Here is a 23,990-nt window from a genome sequence, read left to right as displayed (position 1 = left end):
AAGACAATGGAATATAGTTCAGCATTGAAAATAAATGAGCCAGGAGGTCCAGTGGTTAAGAATCCATCTTACAGTGCAGGGCACAAAGATTACATCCCTGATTTGGGAAAACGTCACATGCCATGAGGCAACTAATCTCAAAACTACAGAGCCCGAGAGCTCTGGAGCCCACGTGCCACAACTAAATAGCCCACAGTTCAGTTCAGTTCAGTTCAGTCGCTCAGTCGTGTCTGACTCTTTGCGACACCATGGACTGCAGCACACCTGGCTTCCCTATCCATCACCAACTCCCGAAGCTTGCTCAAACTCATGTCCATCAAGTCACTGATGCCATCCAACCCTCTCATCCTCTCTGTTCTCTCCTTCTCCTCCTGCCCTCAATCTTTTCCAGTATCATGGACTTTTCCAATGAGTCAGCTCTTCACATCAGGTGGCCAAAGTATTGGAGTTTCAACTTCAACATCAGTCCTTCCAATGAATATTCACGACTGATTTCCTTTAGGATGGACTGGTTGGACCTTCTTGCAGTCCAAGGGACTCTCAAGGGTCTTCTCCAACACCACAGTTCAAAAGCATCAGTTCTTTGGTGCTCAGCTTTCGTCCAACTCTCACATCCATACATGACTACCGGAAAAACCATAGCTTTGACTAGATGGACCTTTGTTGACAAAGTAATGTCTTTGCTTTTAATATGCTGTCTAGGTTGGTCATAGCTTTCCTTCCAAGGAGCAAGTGTCTTTTAATTTCATGGCTACAGTCACCATCTGCAGTGATTTCGGAGCCAAGAAAATAAAGTCTGTCACTGTTTCCATTGTTTCCCCATCTATTTGCCATGGAGTGATGGGACTGGATGCCATGATCTTGGTTTTTTGAATGTTGAGTTTTAAGCCAATTTTTTCACTCTCCTCTTTCACTTTCATCAAGAGGCTCTTTAGTTCCTCTTCCCCTAAAACTTCTCCAAAAAAAAGAAGTCTTCGGAAAAAAAAAAAAACAATAGAGAATAGTTAACCAGAAAATCAGCAAATATTCCTGAGCTTGACTGAGATGTGGGATTCATTTTATTAGTGTTTAAAGTTGTAGAATAAAATTAATTTTGTTAAATAAGAAGTATAGACTTAAAATTTTTGAAGAACATTATGCTAAGTGAAATCATGACATAGAAGGACAAGTACTATATGATTCTTCTTCTATGAGGTACCTAGAACAGGCAAATTCATAGGGGCAGAAAGTGGATTAGAGAGCATCACAGACCGGGGGGTGGGGTGGGAGGGGGGATGGGGAGTTCATGTTTAATGGGTGCAGGATTTCTGTTTGGGATGATGACCAGGATCTGGAAATGGATAGTGGTGATGGTGGCACAGCATTGCTACTTGCTAACCACTGAACTGTACCCTTAAACACCACTAACACTGCATAGTATGTTATATATATTTTGCCACAATTTTAGAAGTACATGATTGGTACCTGCTTGTTCTTGGGAAAGCACCTTTCCCTCCCATGGGGTCTGACTTGAACTGGAGCCCGAATCCAGAGGATTTGCACAGAGAAAAAAGAACTAGTTGCTAGGCATCCAGGCTGGGTTTCCCAACCCTGCCTCCTACACGCGGATGCTAATGATCCAGCTGGGCAGATGGAGGGCCATTTTTACCCTGGTCCCAACAGAACCTTCTCATCAAATAAAAATATCCCTGCCTGGAGAGCCTCCTGTCAACTGGGCAGGTTGATTCCAGCCCCAAAGAAAGGGATATCCCTGCTCGTTGTGATACTTCCTACCATCGATTCCAGGGAGCCGAGGAGGCATCACCCTCTGAGCCCCATGTACATGCTTAGTCGTGCCCAACTCTTTGCAACCCCATGTACTGTAGCCCACCAGGCTCCTCTGTCCCTGGGATTCTCCAGGCAAGAATACTGAAGCGGGTTGCCACTTCCTTCTCCAGGGGATCTTCCCGATCCAGGTATCAAACCCATGTCTCTTGTGTCTCCAGCATTGGCAGGTGAGTTCTTCACCGCTAGTGCCACCTGGAAAGCCCTTTGAGCCCCACACTGCAGGCCTTTGCTCACAGCCCCATGGGCTTTCAGAAAGATCCTGCACAATCCCATCCACCCACCTACATCTTATCCATCTTCACCGTTGCTGTTTAGTCACTCAGTCACGTCCAACTCTTTTGTGACCCCATGGTCTGTAGCATACCAGGCGCCTCTGTCTTTGGGGTTTCCCACACAAGAATACTGGAGTCAGTTGCCATTTCCTTCTCCAGGAACCTTCCCAACCCTCACCTCCTGCAATGGCAAGCAGATTATATATTGTTGAGCCACCTGGAAAGGAAAAAAGTTATAACCCACTAAATTATTTCTCACTCCCACCCACTAGTGAGTGGCAAACTGCAGTTTGAAAAGTCACTTTACTAAGCTATGGTACATCTTCAGCATTTAACAGCTTACTAAGGGACTTCCCTGATAGTCCAGTGGTTAAGACTCTGAGCTTCCAGTGCAGGGGTCATAGGTTCAATCCCTGATCAGGAAACTAAGATCTCACAGGCCATAAAATAAAAATTAAAAAAAAAAAAACAGGTGCTAACCTTACCTGGAGATCTTAAGAGAAATGAGACAGGCTCCAAGCTTGAGAGAGTTCACATTCTAGGACAGAATGGACATGTAGGAAATGACTCATATTATTTCAGCATCTGTAATGAACTAAGCTCTTTGCCAGGCATGTATACACCTGATGTCACTGATTTTCAGAACAAGTCTGTCAATAAGGCCAGTGCCTCTCAGACTCAAAGGTGCCTCTGAATTACTGGCTGATCTTGTTACAATGCATATCCCACTGCAGGAGGTCTGGAGAGGGCCTGAGACTCTGCATTTCTAACAAGAACCCCAGGGATGCCTATGCCTCTGGTCCCAGGGCCATACTTTGAGGAGCAAGAAGTCCTTTGTTTTTCAACTACTGAGTTCTCCTGATATGCCAGGCAGCATGCTATGCACTTGGCATGTGGCAATGAAGCCAATCCTTGAATCAGAGCCTTCTGGTTCCAAATCTCACCCTCAAAGCTGAGGAAGGATGGGGTGGGGGGTGGATCATGCTCAAGATGCAGGAATGAAAACAACAGTAGGTGGGGCTGGGAGGGAAGGCAGGGGCCAGGATGAAGGACTCTTGGGGAATGTTACGGCAGCCTGGCAATCACGGAGGGTGTGGTTGGTGCAGACTGGCTGGTGGTCAGGGTAGGTTTCTGTTGGTCCCTCTGTATTCCTTGCAGCTAAGAAGCCTCTGACTCACATAGAAGGCTGCCTCCAACTCACACCCTGCAAGGCAGCACATCCCCCAGTAACGGCGGGCTATTTGCTCTACAGCGAATGAGTCCTTAGGGGCAGAGACTTGCCAAACAGCACAGCGGGTCCAGCCCACAAAGGGCTCCAGAGCCTGTGAGCTGTCAGTCTAGATACTGGCCCCTCAGCGGGACACTCTGCTTGACAATCCAAGTCACTGTGGCTCTGAGATGTTCAAATATTTATTCCACTCACACTTAGCCATTTGTTTTGTATGATTTCTAGAGCTGGAGGGTTTCCAACCCCAGGGAAAGGCTTAGTTAGACCCGTGCTGACTACAAAGAGATTCAGTGCCCTTCAACAGACACAAATGAATGCCAGCCTTGTCCCATGCCCTGTGGTTGGCACTGGGAGCACAGAGATTTGAAACCTGAAAAAGATGTCCCAAGGTGGTCCTCCAAGCTGCAAGGACCCTCACTGCTCAAAAGTGTGTCTTAGAAAAAAACGCATGGCTAGTAACCACAGGAAACGATGCCCAGATTCCATGAAGGAAGCAAACTATCAGCAAAATGCAGTGTTTTCATCTTTCACACAATCAAAAAGGTAAACAATGGGGAAGATTTGGCGCTGGAGATGTGTGAAATAGACATCCTCAGATACAATTGTGTGGGTTCATCTGTAAAGTTTCTGTGGAGGTAATTTGTCAGTTTCAATCAAGAATTGTGATGTGTTGGATGGCCTTGACTCAGCCATTTGCTTCCAAGAGCCCAGCACAAAGGAAAGAGGCAAACAGAAGAACTGACATGAAAAGTGAGAGGTCTGGGTTCTGAGTACATGTAATCCTGGGACTTGGGTTTTACATCGTGAAGGAACTGGTAGCCTCTCGAGTTGTGGCACGTCAGCTCCAGAGCTCACGGGCTCAACAGTTTTGAGATTAGTGGCCCCAGGGCACATGGCTTATTCCTGAACCAGAGATCAAACTGCATTTTAAGGTAGCCTAGAGTTCCACAGCAGGGCATGGGACAGAACTAGAGAAATGTTGTTCACTGTTTTTTCAACCTGCTCTGGTGCCTGACAGGCTGCTGTGGCTCTAAAAACACGGGACTCATTACAGCCAGCCTCCACTCTTGGATCTTACAATCCAGTTAACACGCAAACAATAGACGGAGTGCTGCAGGGGAGAGACCATCCCAGGAGCTGGTGCTCATTGAGGCCCCTGTGTGCCAGGCACTTGATTTGCATTATCTCAGCAGCCTTGCAAGTACTGAATGGGCTGAGTGTTATCACCCCCATTTTACAGATCTAAAAACTGAGTCCTGGACAACTTACATAGCTAGCCCAAAGTCTCATGACTAGTAAATCGGCAGAGTGAAGATTCTGGCTCAAGGCTGGCTGACTCCAAAACTAGAGCCTTCCACATTGTAACATCACTGTCTTCCTGGCCTATTTCATTAAGGCGCCCCAATTTTTTTTTTTAATTTTATTTATTGGATTGGGCTGGGCTGGGTCTTCACTGCTGTGCAAAAACTTCCTCTAGCTGCGGCAAGCAGGGGCTACTCTTTCTTGCATTGCTTGGACTTCTCACTGGGCGGCTCCTCTTGTCACAAAGCGTGGGTTCCAGAGCATGGGCTCAGTAGTCATGGCTCACAGGCTTAGTTGTCCCACGGCGTGTGGATGGAAGCCTGCATTGGCAGGTGGATTCTTTACCACTGGACCAACCAGGGAAGCCTTGGTGCCCAAATTCTGATGAGTCCCTGGGAGCGGCCGTGAGGAGCCCCTGCCCAGGGACAGGGCTGTCTCAATTTTATAAGTTTAACAGGCACCTCTAATTGGATTCCTGACTTAATTTGTACACATCTCAAAATGCAAAGCCACCTGGAGAGAGAGCAAGCTTGTGTGTAAAGGAGACCCCCAGTGGAACAGTTTAGGTGTCAATCCTCTCTGTTTTTATATTTATATTTATAATTTATATTATTTATATTTATATTATTTGGCTGTGTCGAGCCTTAGTTGTTGCACATGGAAAGGTCGCTGCATCATGCAAGATCTTTTAGTGTGACACGTGGGCTCTCTAGTTGTGGTACTTGGGCTCTAGAGCTTGCGGGCTCAGTAGTTTTGAGATTAGTTGCCTTGTGGCATGTGGCATCTTCCCAAACTTGGAATCAAACCCTCGTTCCCTGCATCGTGAGGTGGTTAACCACTGGACCACCAGGGAAGTCCCCGGTCATCTCTTTAGATGATGAGAAGATGACATTAGACTCTGGAACTGGACTGCCCAGGTCTGAATCTCAGCTCTCACATTTGCCAGCTGGGTGACCTTGGGCCAGTTACTTAATGTCTCCAGGTCTCAGTCACCTGCAAATAGGATGTTTTAATAAATTAAATGAGTTAATATTTGTGAACAATATCTGGCATGTGGGGATTGCTATTTGTTAAAGTCTCAGCAGCCAGTTGGAAAATCCATCTTTATTGTCTTATGTTTACATGGGAAATATATCTATTTTTAAAAAATTGTATTTATTTAGATAAAATGCCATGATGTTTTGGAATGAGACCACACTATGCCCTTCCCCCAGAAAGTGAAAAAGTGAAAGTGTTAGTTGCTCAGTTGTGTCCATCTCTTTGCGACCCCACGGACTGTAGCCCGCCAGGCTCCTCTGTCCATGGGATTCTCCAGGCAAGAATACTGGAGTGGGCAGCCATTCCCTTCTCCAGGGGATCTTCCCAACCCAGGGATTGAACCTGGGTCTCCTGCATTGCAGGCAGATTCTTTACCATCTGAGCCGCCAGAGACAGGCTCAAATAACAAAACCTGTCTCTCTAAGGCACCTTCCAAGGTGAAGGATCTTATCCATGGGGGAGGCTCTGTTTTGTTTAGTAGCATCATATGTGTTTGGATGTACCATTGGATGGAGAAAATGAAATGCTCTCCATACTAAAGAGATGGCGAGTTTGAACAAAAATCCAAGAGGAGCAGACAACAAGGCCAGGAGCGGGGTATGGAAAGTGGAGGGAAAGTGTGTGTTTGGAGGTTTCCCCGATGAAGAACTCAGGAAAACAGAAGCACCCACTACGGACACCTAGGGGGATGCAACATGGCTGGTTCACATGACCCCTCCTCCCTGTGACCCCACAACCCCTCGGTGAAGTCCATCATCTCCATATTCTTGGTGTGATCAGATCTCTGTGGAACCCTGGTGTAGGGTTCTTTGTAGGATTCTGACTCAGGGCCTGGGTGGAGGAAGCCCAGTGGGGTCGGGGGAAGCTAACACCTGGGTCCTCACCAGGTCAGGTGCTTACCCTGTGTCATGCCCCGTGAAAAGGCTGCAGAGGCAGGGAGATGACGTGGCTTCTGCACTCAGGGAGCGGAGTCCTGCAGACACACCGGCAGGTGTTCGTGGTGTGTCCCATCTTCCCCGTCAGTGTGGTTGGTTCAAGGGAAGGCTAATCAGTTGGTTCTCCAAGATTTTACCAAAAGAGAGAGAGGCTCTGTCTTGCCTCTGGAATACCAAGCTGAGGTGGTGGCAGCCTGGCATGGTCTGTGGTCCCTGCCTCACTGAACGGGAGCTACTCTCTCCTCTCACATCCACGTCTTTGGGCCCCATTGATGGGCTGGTGGCATCACCTAAGCCGATCAGGGGCCTTCTCTGGATATTTCAACTTAGGACAGGAAGGATCAAGGCTCAGTACCCTACAGAGCAAGGGGGATGAGATGTGAGAGGAGGGAGGTAACAGGAGCCATGCTGAGGAGCTCATCCATGTGAGGAAGATCTGGGAACATGAAGGCAACAAGAGAGAGGTGGTGAGGAGGAAAGGAGGGGTGGAGGGAAAGAGTGGTCTGGTAGCATTCGAGTCCCTGAAAACCAATGTCCAAGACCCAGAGAGACCCTTGCCTTTCCCCATATATATGTGACCATTTAGACCCGTCTTTATAGCCTGGGTCAGACCTAATGGCTCTGCTCTATTGTATAAAAACTCTCAGTAGCGCCCCATGAGCCACCTGACAAAAACATGCATGCCTCAGCCTGATATTCCAAGATCTCTAGAATCTGGCCTTAACCCACCCCACTAACCTTACCTCCTCTTCTTGCTTGGCCAACAGGCCAACTGGATGTTCCTTAAGAATGTCTCCTGGACTTCCTTGGTAGCACACTGGATAAGAATCCACCTGCCAATGCAGGAAACATGGGTTCGATCCCTGGTCCAGGAAAAAACCACATGCCTTGGAGCAACCCAGCCCATGTATCACAATTCCTGAAGCCTGCACGCCTCAGTGCCCATGCTTTGCCACAAAAGAAGCCACCACAATGAGAAGCCCATGCACCGCAACTAGCAAGTAGCCAACCTGCCAAAACTAGAGAAAGCCCAAGAACAGCAATGAAGACTCAATCACAAAATCCAGCTCTTGGGCTTTTATTCCTAGCCTTGCTTATCTGGAACAGTCTCTCTTCCCATCACTCCTGCCAGTGGCACCGGTGATGCTAGCCCTGGGGCCATTTGGTACACCACCTCTACTCGCCCTCGGGAAGTCCTTTCCCCCATTTGTGGGGCCGCCTCTCAGTCACGTGATACAAGTAAAGCCAATCGGATGCTCTCTCCTGAGACAGGATCTTCAGAAGAGTAACGTACCACCACCAACAGCAAGATGGTTTGAACTGACAAGTCTCTTGATTGTTCCACCTAAGGATCTACATGCATCCCCTCTGCTTTTAAAAATAATTCTTTAGACATCCTTCTATCTTTCTAACAAATCGCTTTTTTCTAGTGCTACCTGGAATCCTACAAAGAACCCTAATTGACATGGTACTTGTCTAAATTCTACTCAGTCTCCGAAACCCAGTTCAAACAGCCCCTAGAACAGATCGCTCCCTTCAGAATTGGATGCGGCGATTATTTTCTGCCTCCTCTTCTTTTTTTCTTTCTCTCATTCCGCCTTTCCATCGCCCTCTCCTCCAGTCACTCACAGACGCCCGTCTTGGAAGCTGCAGCAGAAAGTTCTGATTGCCTACCCAATAACATTTCACCTCCTGTTCCTTCTAAAGAAAAAACTGATTATGTTAGGAGAGGTGACACGCCTGGCTAAATTATATTTCTTGTACTCCCCTTTTAGAGAGAATGCCGGTCAATGAGTTGTTAGAAAACATTTCTGGTAAAACTCCCTAAAAGGGAGTCTGACTCAGATGGAGGTCATGTTTTTGCTCTTATTTCTTTCTTCCTTTCTGCTAATTGGCACATGGAGAGGAGCGGAGCGATCACTTGTGACCATGAGACAACCTTGAGATTGAAAGGCACGTGCTAACCATGGTGGGGCAGAAAGCCAAAGGAACCTGAATCTCTGCTGACATCGCCAAGGAGTCAGACCGACCCTGGACACCAGCCTCCAGAATTTTTCATGTGAGAGACAATGCTTTCTCCTTTCTTAAATTAATTAATTAATTAGTCTGTGTCGAGTCGAGCCTAGCACTCAGGATCTTACGTTGCAGCCCACAGGCTTCTCTCTGCTTGTGGTGCACGGGTTTTAGACCACGTGGGCTCTCTAGTTGAGGCACAAGGGCTCAGTACTTGCAGCACCTCAGCTCAGTTGCCCCACAGCATGTGGCATCCCCAGCCAGGGATCGAACCCCCGTCCCCTGCATTGAAAGGCGAATTCTCAACCACTGGACTACCAGGGAAGTCCCCAGGGCTTTATCTTTGTGGTGGTGGTTTAGTTGCTAAGTCGTGTCCAACTCTTGGGACCCCGTGGACTGTAGCCCGCCAGGCTTCTCTGTCCATGGGATTTCCCAGGCAAGAATACTGGAGTGGGTTCCCATTTCCTTTTCCAGGGGATCTTCCCGACCCAGGGATCCAGCCCAGTTCTCCTACATTGCAGACAGGTTCTTTACCAGCTGAGCCATCAGGGAAGCCTTATCTTTGTAAGTCACCATTAATTGGGTTTCCTGTTTTGTGCAGCTGAACCTCACCCTGATACAGAAGGTCAGTCAAGGCTACATGCAGGAGACTACTCAGCCTAGAACCAGTATCTGCACCATCGTTACCCAGAGTCACATTGGAAAGACAGAGAAGGAAACAGCAGTGTGGAACTCAGGGACCTGGTCCCAGTTCTCTCTTTTATATGAGAAAATGTTTATGACCTTGCTGTCCCCATTCTGACCATCACTGGGTTCTTGACTATCCTTTCGTTCCCCAGAAAGGAGTGATCACCATCAGCATCCTTCATCTTTTACAGCTTCCTACAACCCTCACATCTTTTCCCAGCAGAGAAGTTCACCTGGCCTCCTCCACCATCACCCAAACGAACCCAGCCTGTACATTATCAGCCAGTAGTTTTGAGTATACATTATGTGCCAGGCTTCATGCTGAGCATTTGCTATTTATCATCTTACTTTAATGCATCCAGCCCCCAGCCAGTCTTTCCTCATGAGAAAGCTGAGGTCCATCGTCTCACAGGTAGAACTTGAATTCAGGTCCACTTGCCTCTTAACTACCACCTTCTGTCTGTGAGGAGGAGATAAATGAAAACTACTGACTAGTATGTGGCAGAGATGACTAACTTCCCCCCAACATCCACTGTCTCTTTTTTCTACAGCCGTAGCTCTCCAGCAGGGGCCATCTTGCCTCCAAGGGGACACTAGGCAAGGACTGAGGTTTTGGGTCATCACGACTTGGAGGAGGGGTACTCCTGGCTTCTAGTGGGTAGGGTTCAGAGACATTGCTGACCACCCAAGAACACACAGGACAGCCCCCACAACACAGAATTATTTGCCTCGAAATGTCAGTTGTGCTGAGATTGAGACACCCAATTCTATAGGAATAGAGCCTGGATTTTCAGCTGGGCACAGGGCTGCCAGGATAATGACCACATGGGACTAAGTTCCGGCCAACGGGATGTGAACAACTTCTGTCCCGGGCCCTTAAAAAGGGGGCAGTGCACCCTTCCCTTCCTCTTCTCCTGCCTCCTTGATGTCTGGACTTCAGACATGGCCATCTTGGAACTTACAGATGGGGGTGGCACCCCTGGGGTGGCAGACCAAGATGGGAGAACTCTGTCCCCCTGGTGACTCCGCAGAATGAGCCAATACACCGGCTGGGACTTTTGTCTGCGAGAGAAAGAAAACTGTCATTGAGTTAGAGCCACAGTGATTTCAAGTCTTGGTTACAGCTGTCAGACCCTTGTACAACCAGCTCAGTTTGATATCCCTTCCTGAGATCAGAGAACTACTAGATCTGGAAAACACCCTCTGGAGAGGCCGAGCATCTGCTGTGTTTTGGTAGCAGACCCTGGAGGACGGGAAAGCACTTTTAAATGCAATGTCATCACAGCCTCATGGCGTTTGCTCTGTCGATCCACGCCTGCAGACCCTCTCCATCTGAGGATGTTCATTCATCAAATTTCCAGGCTCTGACTCAGCTCCACTAGTTTTTGCTTCCAGGGCCTCAAGTGGTCTCCCCATGCATAAAAACAATCTTCTGAATACAGAACAGGTGCGTATTTCTGAAATTTAACCGTCATCCTGGGGAGAAGGAGAGGAGGCTGTAGGTGCTGAGGCTCTGCCCATGGGCTGGCTGAGCACATAGCCTCTGTTCTCCCATCAGGCGGTGGCAGGAGCTGTGATTGATCACCCAGATGCCATTATAATCTCCACTGAGTCGTGTCATCCACTTTTTCTTGCAGCCCAGAGGACACGTGGCATGTATTTCGGACACAGTTGAGCACTCTCAGAAATGCTGGAAGAAACACTGGCCTGAATATTAAGACATCTGATTTCTTAGTCCTGAACCAGCCTTTAAGCTGTGTGATTCTCTTGTTTGTCACTGACAACACGAAAATTAGCTTCAGCAAAAGAGCAAGGGATTTTTTGGCTCATGTAACTGACAAAGTCCAAAATCAAGACGTGGCTGGATCCCGGGACCTTACTCACCCTGCTTCCGGCTCCTCCAGCTTGATGCTTTAACATCTGCCCTGCACTCTGTGCTGGGCACACTTTGTCCCAGACGACTCGATATTCTGCCCAAGTCCTAAGTCCCCTTGCCTTGACCTCCTGCCTTCCTGCATCACCCACCCTCCTGAGGAAGAGTCCTCCTCCTTGGACACACTTTTCAAATACGAACCAACCAATCCAGAGTCTACACGTCTAACCACCTCGATTATTGAGCTCTCACACACTGGGCCACTATACACCTGCCCTAATGACCCCAGAGCCCGGTGCCAAGAAACTGAGGACATCCCATGCTCCGGAGCTCACTGAAATTATTCACACTAGCCAATCCAAAGTCTGTTTACCCAGCCTCTCCCTTCCTTCTTGCAGAAACCACAATACAGGCCCTCACCCACAGCTCCCCGCTCCTTCTGCCTAACGACTGACCCTGGTGCGCCCCCTGTGTCCCCCCATCGTGTGACATGTACTCCTTCTCTTGGGATGTGTGAGCATAATACACTGTCTTTTTTTTTTTGGCTGCACTAGGTCTTCATTGCAGCATGAGCAATGCTCTCTAGTTGCAGAGCGTGGGATCCAGAGCATGTGGGCTCAGTAGTTGTGGCACAAACTACCTTTTTAATGGCAGTCATCTCCTGGTCTGTGGGCTTCCCATACCTAAATAATGATAAAGCCCATTAAAGCATAGACTCAGACAGTGTAGCGGGTAGCGGGCTCTCTCTCTAAGCCCTGCTTTCCATGGTGCTGGTTTCATTCCCAGACAAGGCTTCCCTATGGTGGGGGCAGAGGTCTGCCTGCAGCCCCACTGCCTATCTTCTTGGAGTTTAGTAACCCCCATGGAAGGAAGGCTTACACTTGATTTCTCTACCCTGGTTTGAGTGACGTGCCCATTCTTGAACCAATCACTGTTATCAGAAAGACAGTGTACTTTGATTAGATGATATAGGAGGCTTCCAACCCAGGGAGCCTGGGAGTGGGATCTATCCCACCCAATCACGTGGACTGAGAGTGAAGAAAAAAAAAAAAGGAAGGTCACTACTCAGTTTGGGTTCCCTAGAAGCAGACTCTGGAGGTGAGAACTTGATGTAAGTAATTCATGTGGGAGGTGATCCCAGACAGCAGAGGCTTGGGAAACACAGGGAAGGAAGAGAAGGAAGACCATGTCAGGTACATCCAAGAACAGGTTCCTGCTGAGGGCATCTGGGCCCCAGTCCAGCTGGACACACATGGGAGACTGCAGAGAGCTTGTCTAAGGGGTGAGGGAGTTGGGGCATTTATCCACCAGCCCCCCACCTGTCACTGCTTGAGGCTGCTTCTAGAACACAAATTCTCAGGCATTCCCAGCCTGGCCTGGATGTTAGTTGAGCAGGCTCCTGGGGCCAGAGAACATCCCAGGCAGAAAATCACACATACTTTGTCCAAGGGACAAAATGGTGAAAACTAGGGATATGGCCCAGGGCAGGACCCCCATCACCTTGCTCGGCACCTCCTAGAGGTGTTCTCATTTGTGAAAACAGACCATCAGACCAAAAACTCTCTCCTCTCCCCCTCCAAGGGAGATCCGGAAGCTTCCCATCTGAGTTGAGGCAACGTGAGGAGGTGGCAGAGTTGGAGGCGCTAAGGTTGGATTGTTGTTTAGTTGCTGAGTCATGTCTGACTCTTTCACGACCCCACAGACTCTAGACCGCCAGGCTCCTCTGTCCGTGGGATTCTCCAGGCAAGAACATTGGAATGGGTTGCCATTTCCTCCTCCAGGAAAATCTTCCCGACCCAGGGGTCAAACCCTCATCTCCTGCTTCTCTTGCATTAGCAGGTGGATTCTTTACATGCTGAGGCCCTTGGGAAGCGAGGTTGGATTACCTGATGTCTTAGTCAGGGTCCCAGCAGAAAACATCTGGCACGTGCTAAAGTGTTGATTTGAAAAGAATTTACTGATGGGGTGGTGGAGCATGCAGGATTAGCAGAAGCTCCCTGAATGGGGTGGGGGTGGGGTGGGGGGTGACTGCATCCCCAGGGCCCTGGGGGAGCCCAGGTGGAGAAAGAGAGGCCACCGGACAGAGCCGTCTCTGGCCACAGAGGGACACAGCCGCGGCCAGAACCGCAGCCCGGAGGGCAGTGGTGGGAGAGGTGAGACACAGCCACGTCTCCCGGCCAGTTGCTTAACCCGTCTGTGCCTCCGTTTCCCATCTGTAAATTGCTAACAGTATTGGTATCTACCTCTCAGGGTTGGTGTGAAGATTAAGTATGGTAAAAGCACTTAAAATGGTACTACACATTTTGTAAACGATCAACAAATACTAGCCATTATTATTATTATCATACCATTGTATTAAGTATCATAAACATGATCCTGTCATTTGTCACCACGTGACAGCCCCATACAAAGTGTTAAATTGCTCTGAAGTTAAAACTTGATGTGTTGAAGGGATGTGAAATTTTGAGCATATTCTCAGATGCTAAAGAGTGTTATTATTTGGCCAAAGACATTTCAGTGAAGAAAGGGACCACAGAGAAAGGGGGGGCAGAGAGAGAGTGAGCAGGAGTTGAGGGGGAGAGATCCAATTTTCCTCACTCTGGGACATTCCTTCTACCTCCTGCCAGAAACCATCTCCTGCCTACACTATTTTACAAAAGAATAATATTCTCTTCATTGTAGGTAAGTCAAGATAGGTCTTTTCAGATGAATAGATAGTTGTCTCTGGGAAGTGGCTGAGAGGAGCCCGGCTCTCGTGACATTCTGCCGAAAGCCTTTAAGACCATGGAAGCCCTTCCACGTTATCACAGAGACAACACAGTGCATGACGAGCACCCCAGACTTGGGGGGCTGGGGATCAGAACCCCTTCCTTGGGTGCTGGCTAAGGGCACTGCCCTGAGCACCTACAAGCATCATCTCATTAATCCTTCCTGAAAGGTGTTACTATAGCTCCCATTTTACAGATGAGCAAACTGAGGCTTAGAGGGTTTTGAGGAATTTTCCCCAGATCACACAGCTACAGCCATTGTCCTCCCAACTCCAAAGGTCATCCTCTTTCTAGGACACCTGGATCTAGTTCCAATTCAACCATTAACTTAGTAAATGTATTACTCTGTTATCTCAGGGACGTCCCCTCTCTGGATAGAATAGAATGCTGGGGCAATAGAACGCTCTAGGCAATCTCTCCTTCCACCTCCACATTCCTAGGGGCTACCTTCTAGATCCAGTTGAAGCTCTTACACAAATACAACCAAGCCGTAAGACAAACGTTGTGTGGAGAAGGAAATGGCAACCCACTCCAGTATCCTTGCCTGGGAAAGTCCATGGACAGAGGAGCCTGGAGGGCTGCAGTCCATGGGGTTACATGACTGAGCATGTGTGCACAAGGGTGGAGGGAGATGGGTTGGTAGCAATAAAGTGGTAGAACTAAAAAAAAAAGAAAAAAAGGACAAACATTGTGTGTCAGAATTTGTTTCAGTCAGCAGGGTTTTTTTGGTTTTTTTTTCCCCCAGAAGGGTTGATATTCATCATTTTTTAAAAAAAAGTTTGCAGAGCAAATTAAAAGTGTCAACTGGAACTGAAAACAATCCAAATTTCTACCCACTGTTGAATGGGTAAATGAATTGCATAGTCACACAATGAGATTATGATAGAGTGGTGCTGCTCAAGCTAGCTGCAGAAGCAGTTCTGATTCCCCTGACGTGTCACCAAGTTGTAGTCCTATTCTGTGTGACTCGTCCTCGGCTCGTGACAAAGCTGGGAGCTCAGCAACACACAGGCGGGTCTGCACCCCACTCAATAAACCGAGTCCACCAACCGTACGCTTAAATGTCATGGGAAGTCAAATCACAAAAGAAGTTTTCAAACACTTACTCCTGACTTCTGATCTCGTCCTTGACCAGAAAGCGTTTGTGCATCGGCACTGGTTAGATCACAGCTTGAGTGGCTCTGCCCTACATCAAGGGTCCAGAAACATCTTCTGTAAAGAGCCAGAGTAAACAGTTGAGGCCTTGTGGGCCATATGGTCTCTGTTGCAATGACTCAACTCTGCCGCTAAAGCGACAGCAGCCGCAGACAATGTGAAAATGAACAGGAAAGGCTGTGTTCTAATAAAACTTTATTTATAAAAACAGACAGAGGGCCAGATTGGGCCCTTGTGCCGTATGTAGTTTGCTAGCTCCTGTTATATAGCAATAAGAATGAACAAACTGAAACTGCGCTCAACAACATGAGTGAATCTTGAAAACATAAATGAAGAAAAGTCAGACGCAGAAAAGAACATTCTGTAAGGTTCTCTTTGCATAAACTTCAAAACCAAGCAAGACCTATGGTGGTCAGGGCCAAGACAGTGGTGTCCTTGGAGTGGGAAGTGACTGGAAGGGTCACCATGGACTTCTGGGATGTTGGTCAAATGCTGCTTTTTGATCCCGGTGTGAGTTAGATGTGGTGTTCGGTTTGTGAAAATCAAGCTACATACATGTAACTTGTCTGTCTTTCTCAGATAAGTTTCACTTATATGGTCAATGAAATTTACATTGCAGGGGAAAAAAAAGATGAAAAGGTGTTGGTTGGAATTCTTCAAAGGGGTTTTGAGCATTGAAGTCTCATATGGAGCAGTCCAGCTCCAGGCCAAAATCCTGTGTGTAAATAATCCTTCAGGCCAACCATAGGCAAGTGCAAGGCTTTGGCTGGCAGGCATGTGGGGGAAGTTACCTTCTGCCCACCAGATTTGATGCATCAGCTCATTAGTCTCTGGAGGGAACTGCATCTCCTGACCACTTGCCTGCTGGGAAAAGTAACACCTTGCGGAGTCAGCTCTCTTCTTTTTCTTTGCCTCTTGCTTTCATTTTTGTACTCAGTGAATAAAGCCTTAATTGTTACTTTCTGTTTGGCTTATTGTCCTAATTGATCACCTCGACACCTGCCAGTTCCACATACCTGTCCCTAAAGAATGCTGCTGCTGCTGCTAAGTCACTTCAGTCGTGTCTGACTCTGTGCGACCCCATAGACAGCAGCCCACCAGGCTCCGCCGTCCCTGGATTCTCCAGGCAAGAACACTGGAGTGGGTTGCCATTTCCTTCTCCAATGCATGAAAGTGAAAAGTGAAAATGAAGTCGCTCAGTCATGTCCTACTCTTAGCGACCCCATGGACTGTAGCCTACCAGGCTCCTCCGCTCATGGGATTTTCCAGGCAAGAGTACTGGAATGGGGTGCCATTGCCAAAGAATGGGGGAGCCCTAAATACGCACCCCCACTTCCCTGGGGAAATGCACCCTGCACAGGGGTGGTGTCCTGCAGCACCCAGAGCAAGATGCAGATGTCAATCTAGCCCCTGCCAACCTCTTCCCACCCCCTCACCCCAGCACCTTTCATTTCCTTCAAAACACCAAGCCATTCCCCAGAGTCTTCTCATATTCTGTTCCCTCTTCTCAAATGCTGTTCCCTCTTCTCATATGCTAGTCCTATTCTTCACATTGCTGGCCCCGTTGCAAACTTCAGGGTCAACTTAAATGTCACTTCTTCAGGAAGGTTTTCCTTCACCTCTGCCTCATCTAAAGTTCATCCCTTCTGTGAGTCTCTCTCCTTGCACACTAGTAGTAAAGAATCTGCCTGCCAATGCAGGAGATGTAAGATATGCGGGTTTGATCTCTGTGTCGGAAAGATCCCCTGGAGGAGGGCATGGCAACCCACTCCAGTGTTCTTGCCTGGAGAATCCCACGGACAGAGGAGCCTGGCAGGTTACGGTCCATAGGGTCGCAAAGAGTCAGACACGCCTGAAGCCACTTAGCATGCACACATATGCACTCTCCTAGCATCCTTTTCTTTGCAGCATTTGCCACAATTTGTACTTAATCTGTTTATTCATTCCTTACTTTCCCTACTAGAGTGTAAGTTCCATAAGGGCAGGGTCTATGCTTTATTTTGCTCACCACCAGGTCACACCGTCAGTGTCTGGCACACGGTGTACACTGACCATATGCTGGTTGGATAGATGAGTGCACGTTAATGTGCTAAAGGCTCTGAGAAGTCCTATAATTGAAAACCTTGTTAAACTCTCATTAACCTGCTGTTTCCCTAATTGATTTGAACCTGGACCTCTTTTGTGTGTGTTATGATGAATATGAAAAGTGAAAGTGAAAGTCACTCAGTCATGTCCTACTCTTTGGAACTCCATGGACTATATACTGCATGGAATTCTCCAGGCCAGAATACTGGAGTGGGTAGCCATTCCCTTCCCTAGGGGATCTTCCCAACCCAGGGATCGAACCCAAGTCTCCCACTTTGCAGGTGGATTCTTTACCAGCTGAGCCACCAGGGAAGCTCTATGATAAATATAATCTCTATGAATATTCTAAGAAGTGTATTCTCTGGAAAATACTCTATAGGTGCCTATTTACATACTAGCAGGAAATGCATTCACCATCAGCTAGCTTTCCTTTGTGTAGCAAACCTTTGTGTAAATAGCTACCTGGAACCAGAAACACTAAAGCAAAGTAGCTTTTAGGGACTTTAAATGCCTAACTTGGAGGTGTTAGGGAAATTAAATAAATAGTCTTGTTTAGGCTTCAGAGACAAAGCAGAGCAGGCCTCTGACCTGCCTGGACACTGCCCTGGCTGGGAGGGACTGGGAGTGACTGGGAGTGACTGGGAGGGACTGCCTGCTGGGAGAGCAAGACTTGCAGCACCTTAGATAAGACGAGAGGAATCTTGAGATTGTTGGGATCCTGGAGGGGGCCTGGCCAACCAAGCCCCAGGCTTAGCAACATTACAAGTTTTATAAGACCAAATAAACATCATTACCATGAAACCAGGCTTGCAATTTGGTCACAGACTGATGATGAAATCACTTTGTGTCCTGGGATTATAATTGGGAACCCCCAAACTGCAATCTTTGACGTCTCACCTACGGAGCAGACACACTGCCTGGGACCTTTTCCCAACTGGGACTACAGATGTGCTGTGACGCGGGACTTCCCAGTGCTGTTTGAGTCTGGATGTTGGTCAAAATCCAATTTGGTGATGTATGCTCTGCTCTCTCTCTCTCTCTTTTCTTTTAATGTTAGTATATTGAAAGTAAGCCAGATAATTCTATAATAAATATTTGTATTATTTATTCATAGAGAACAAGTGGTTTATTTTGTTAACAAATCCTTTGAACCTGAGACGAAAGTAAAAGCTTTCAGCAAAACAGGAGAAACCACTGGCTTTGTGGCATACTGAAAAACAACATCATAACCAGTATTTCTCCACCCTGCTTGTGCATTAGAATCACTGGGGAAATCCCAATGTTTCAAGAAAAAAAAGAAATAAAATCCCAGTGCTGCACCCAGACCAAGTAAACTAGAATCCTTGGTGTGAGGTTTGGGCATCGGTGTTTGTTTTTTTTTTTTCCCCAACTTCTCAGGGGATTTCTAGGGGCAACCAGGTTGAGAACCATTAAAAGGCAATCTAGAAAGAACCCAGGAAGGGTGGACACTTTGTGAGTCTGCAGACTAGCTTCCACTTCTTCCTGAATCTTCTTCCTCCTCTCAAGATGCAAGTTATCGTGAATTTTCTTATACTCTGTGTGATCAGTTAATACAATTTATTTTATTATAACACTATTAAGATTGATATTATTTCAGAGAGGAGAATGTTAGGACTGAAAAGGTTTTAAAATGTCACTGACTCCATCCCCTGTCTCATGATCCAGTGCAAGGAGCAAACTAATGAGCCACAGGCCAAATCTGGCCCACCACTTGGTTTCATAAATAAAGTTTTATTGGTACATGGCCATGCCCATTTGTTTACATGTTGTCTATGGCTGTGTCCCCACCATGACAGCAGAGTTGGGTAACTGTGGCAGAGACCACCCTCCCCAGAAAGCCTACAAGAGTGGTTTATCTGGACTTTGACAGAGAAAGTTGGCTGACGCCTGCTCTAGTATAACCCAGAAATGGTCATCACTCCCTCTAAATCGCAAGAAAAGGCTGCTCCAACTTCCAGTGCCATCTGTTTGATGGAATTCACACAGGCAACGAGATTAAGAAGCCACTTTGTGCCTCAGGATCCCCATCTGAAAAATGTGTATAAGTGTCTTTCTTTGAAGTGCTGCCATGGGGCTTCAAGATTACACTCTTGCACATAAGACACCTACGGAAGAAACTGGCACTCAGCAGAGACCTGCTGCTTGGGGAAGCAGAGCCTGAGGCTGCGCCAGTGTGCGTGGGATCCAGTCCCAGTTTGTTCCCCTGGATTCTCATAGCCTCTCAGTTTGTGTAGAAGCCACCTCGGAGCCAGCTCCTGGGGCAGTAAATTCCTGCTTCTCACCAAGCCATTCCTAAATTGCCAAGGATGGAATCTGAGGCACAAGCACTGTGTCTGGTCTCCTAGATAAGTGTTTGGAAGCGCCTCCATCCCTCCCAGGGACCCCCTTCCTCGGAGGGCGAGACAGCCAAGTCCTCTCAGTCACCGCGCTGGTGTTGTTGCTCAATCACTAAGTCGTGTCTGACTCTTTGGGACACCATGAACTGCAGTACGCCACGCTTCTCTGTCCTTCATTATCTCCCTGAGTTTGCTCAGACTCATGTCCATTGAGTCAGTGGTGCCATCCAACCATCTCATCCTCTGTCGCTCCCTTCTCTTGTTCTCAACCTTTCCCAGCATCAGGGTCTAATCCAATGAGTCAGCTCTTTGCATCAGGTGGCCAAGGTATTGGAGCTTCAGCTTCAGCATCAGTCCTTCTGATGAATATTAGGGCTGATTTCCTTTAGGACTGACTGGTTTGATCTCCTTGCAGTCCAAGGGACTCTCAAGAGTCTTCTCCAGCACCACAGTTGGAAAGCATCAGTTCTTCAGGAAATTAAATAGATGGTCTTCTTTAGGCTTCAGAGACAAAAGAGAGCAGGACTCAGACCTCGCTTCTAACCTGCCTGGCCACTGCCCTGACCGTGAGTGCTCTGACTGTGACTGCTGTGAGTGCAAGAAGATAGGGGACATATCTTGAAATTGTTGAGCCCCTGAAGGGCCCCTGGTCAACCAGGCCCCAGGCTTACCAGAATTCCAAGCTTTATAAGACAAAACAAACAGCATTATCTTGAGACTGGGGCTTCAGTTTGCTGACAGATTGATTGATGATATCAGTTTGCATCCTGGGATTATAAGTGAGAACCCCAGAACTGCAATTTTTGAAGTCTCACCCATGGATTCGCAGCCTGGGACCTCTTCCCAACTGAGACTCCAGATGTGCTGTGTCACGGGACTTCCCAGTGCTGTTTGAGTCTGGATGTTGGTCAAAACCCAACTTGGGGATGTATCCTCTACTGTTTCTATTTCTCTTCTCTTTTAATGTTAGTATATCGAAAATAAGCTGAATAATTCTCTAGTAAATATTGGTATTATTTATTTGCATAGAATGAGTGGCTTATTTTGTTAACAAATCCTTTGAACCTGAGATGAAAGTGAAAACTTTCTGCAAAACACACATCTAAGTCCAGATGAATGGACATAGACAGTTCCGAGGTCATAAGACTCAAGGCCTTGCCTTGGACTTACTATGTGTGCACATGGAAATCTTGGCAAATGGAGATGGACTAGTTAGGGTTTGGGGCCAACAATCGCTGCCTGAAAGAAGCAAAAACCTATGGAAAGTATACAGAGTATCTCACAGGAAGGAATGAAAAATGGGAGAGCCAGGATTTGACAAGGACAGAGACAGGCTCAGTGAGGTAGACAGACAGGATTCTACGGACGACCCTCAGTGATCCTCATCCTTTTATAATCTCCCACCACCTTTTAAATGTGGGTGGGATCTGTGGATTTGATGAGATAGCACATCTATACTGACATTAGTTATTTGGCAAAATTGATTTTTGCAGATGTAATTAAGGCTACTAACCAGTGTACTCTGGGTTCATAAAAAGGGAGATTTTCCAGGTGGGCCTAATCTAATCACATGAGCTCTTTGAAAGCAGAGTTTTCTCTGGCTGGTAGGAAATCAGAGAGACTCTCTCCCAATGCAAGAAATATTTGGAGCACCATTGCGGGCTTCGGAGAAGGAGGGGTGCTCAGAGGTGAGCATGGCCCCAGCTAATGGCCAGCAGGAGGCCAGGGCACAGGGTACAGACACAGATGACTGGATTATCCCACCCACCTGAATATGCTTCACCAAGGCCTCCAGAAAAAACCCAGCCCAGCCAGCACCTGGATTCCAACCTTGTGAGATTCTAAACGGTGAATCCAGCCAAGCCTGCCTGACTCCTCTGACCTGGAGAAACATGAGATAATAAATAGATGTTAATTTGTCTTTGTTTTTTGTTCATAGATAATGATTTTCCTGCCATCTTTGATGTAACAAAATTTTTATTATTATTACATATTTATCACAGTATTTTCAAACACAGTTTGAAAAAAGAGTACCAATTTCCTATGCTGCATGACAAATGACCACAAATGTAGTGGCCTAAGTCAAAACAAACGTGTTATCTCACAGCTCCTGTGGTTCAGAAGTCCACACCTGGCCCTGAGTCTCACCTGGCTGAAGTCAAGGTCTCACCTGAGGCCTGGGTCCTCTTCCAAGCTTTACTGGTTGTTGACAGAGCTTGTAGCTGTAGGTCTGAGGCCCTCAGCTCCTGGAGGCTCCTACTGCTCCCTAACACATGGCCCGCCCCACACATAGCAGCTGGCTTCTTCAGGGTCAACTGGGTAACACCAGTGAGGCTTGAATTTCGTGACCTGTCTCTGACCTCTAGACCCAGATTCTAAGGGTTCCTGTAATTAATTCAGACCCACTCAGGATAATCTCCCTTTTGATTAACTTGAAGTCAACAGATTTAGGGACCTCAAATATTGATACATCGGCAAGATCCTTTCACCTTTGCCATTACAAAGTAACCGAATCAGTGATGGCCCAAGAACTCACAAGATACACCCACCCTCAAGGGGAGGGGATTGTACCAGGAGTGCACACCAGGGGGCGCCAGTGCCAAATTTCTTGAGCCTTTGGTCTATACCGGCGGAGAAGGCAATGGCACCCCACTCCAGTACTCTTGCCTGGAGAATCCCATGGGCGGAGGAGCCTGGTAGGCTGCAGTCCTTGGGGTAGCGAAGAGTCGGACACGACTGAGCGACTTCACTTTCACTTTTCACTTTCATGCATTGGAGAAGGAAATGGCAACCCACTCCAGTGTTCTTGCCTAGAGAATCCCAGGGATGGTGGAGCCTGGTGGGCTGCCGTCTATGGGGTCGCACAGAGTCGGACACGACTGAAGTGACTTAGCAGCAGCCGCAGTATATACTGGGAGCTTCCCTGGTGGCTCAGACGGTAAAAGTGTCTGCTTGCAGTGAGGGAGAACCAGGTTCGATCCTTGGGTGGGGAAGATCCCCTGGAGAAGGAAATGACAACCCATTTCAGTACTCTTGCCTGGAAAATTCCATGGGTGGAGGAGCCTCGTAGGCTACAGTCCATGGGGTGGCAAAGAGTCGGACACGACTGAGCAACTTCACTTTAACTTTACTATATACCAGTCTCTCTACAAACTGCTTTATCGTACTCATTTGATCCACACATCAGTCCCGTGAAGGAGGGGCTGTTTCTGTCCCCATTGTATACATGAGCAAGACGGGGCACCAAGAGGTTAAGAGACTGTGGTCACACAGATAGTGACGGGCAGAGCAAGGGTTCAGACCCCGACATCTGCCTCTCCTATTTCTCTCTGTGTCTCTGTGTTTGTGTCTCTATGTTCATGTGTATGTCTATGTGTGTCTCCTTTTCTGTGTCTCTCCCCCCCATTCTCTTTCTTACACTTACACTTACACACACACACACACACACTCAACACCTCTCCTCCGTCCTTTCCTTCCCCCACCTTTTGATGAATGTTGCTTTCAGAGAGTAGTTTGGAAGGATGTGAAGGGATGAGGATGTTTAATTAGGAAAGGGGCTAGGGAGCTTGTAAAGCCAGATCTTATTAATTTGCTCCCGATTATTGAGCACGCACAGTGTTCCAGGTGCAGTGCTAAGCTAAGCACGTTATGTGCATCATCGCAGTCATCCTCCCAGCAAGCCCAGTTGCTAGTATATCCATTTGACTGACAAGGAAAGGGAGGCTCAGAGAGCTTCAGCTGTTTGCCCAGGGTTACACGGTAAGTGACCAGATCAGGATGCCCGCCTCACATCAGCCCAGCCAGCTGCTAGCTTTCCCCTGCTCCCTACCTCCCTTCCGCTGCCTGAAATCTCTGCTCACCTAGAAGGGGAGAAAGAGATAACAGAAGGCCCTGCCTCTCCCTCTCTCTCCCTGCCTCCCAGTCCCACAGCTCTCTTGCTGTTTTGCATTCGTGACAACATCAATCTTGTTCCAACCCCAAAGCCCATGAGCCCCCCCGGGCTGGCAGTCTCTGAGTCACTGCACACTGGCAGACGATGCTAAACTAATTTCCCAGCATCTTTGGGAGGATTTGGTTTCTGTCTCCCCAGCTAAGAGCCACGCAGACGGTGACAGCAGGCTGGCAGGACCCAGGGGCTCCCTGCCTGGTCTGGGAGAGCCCAGACTGAGATGTGATAAAATCCTGATTAGCAAAGTGGCTGGGGCTGAAAAGGGTTAGCCTGAACTGGATTAAGCGATGGGACATTCCGTGCCAAAGCACAGGGATGGTGCTAAAATGTCCCTAGAAATCTAACCAGGTAGAGAAAATTGTCATTATTTTTTTATACTGATTTACAGGGTTCTTACCATGCCGACAGATGATTTAATCTGCATTACAAATTTACAAGGTAGGCATTATTTATTATAGCATTTTACACATGAGGAAACTGAGGCATGGAGCTCTAGTCACT

Source organism: Cervus canadensis, chromosome 32 (assembly GCF_019320065.1).
Source record: "Cervus canadensis isolate Bull #8, Minnesota chromosome 32, ASM1932006v1, whole genome shotgun sequence".
Classification (NCBI taxonomy): domain Eukaryota; kingdom Metazoa; phylum Chordata; class Mammalia; order Artiodactyla; family Cervidae; genus Cervus; species Cervus canadensis.
Note: the sequence above shows the minus strand (reverse complement) of the source record.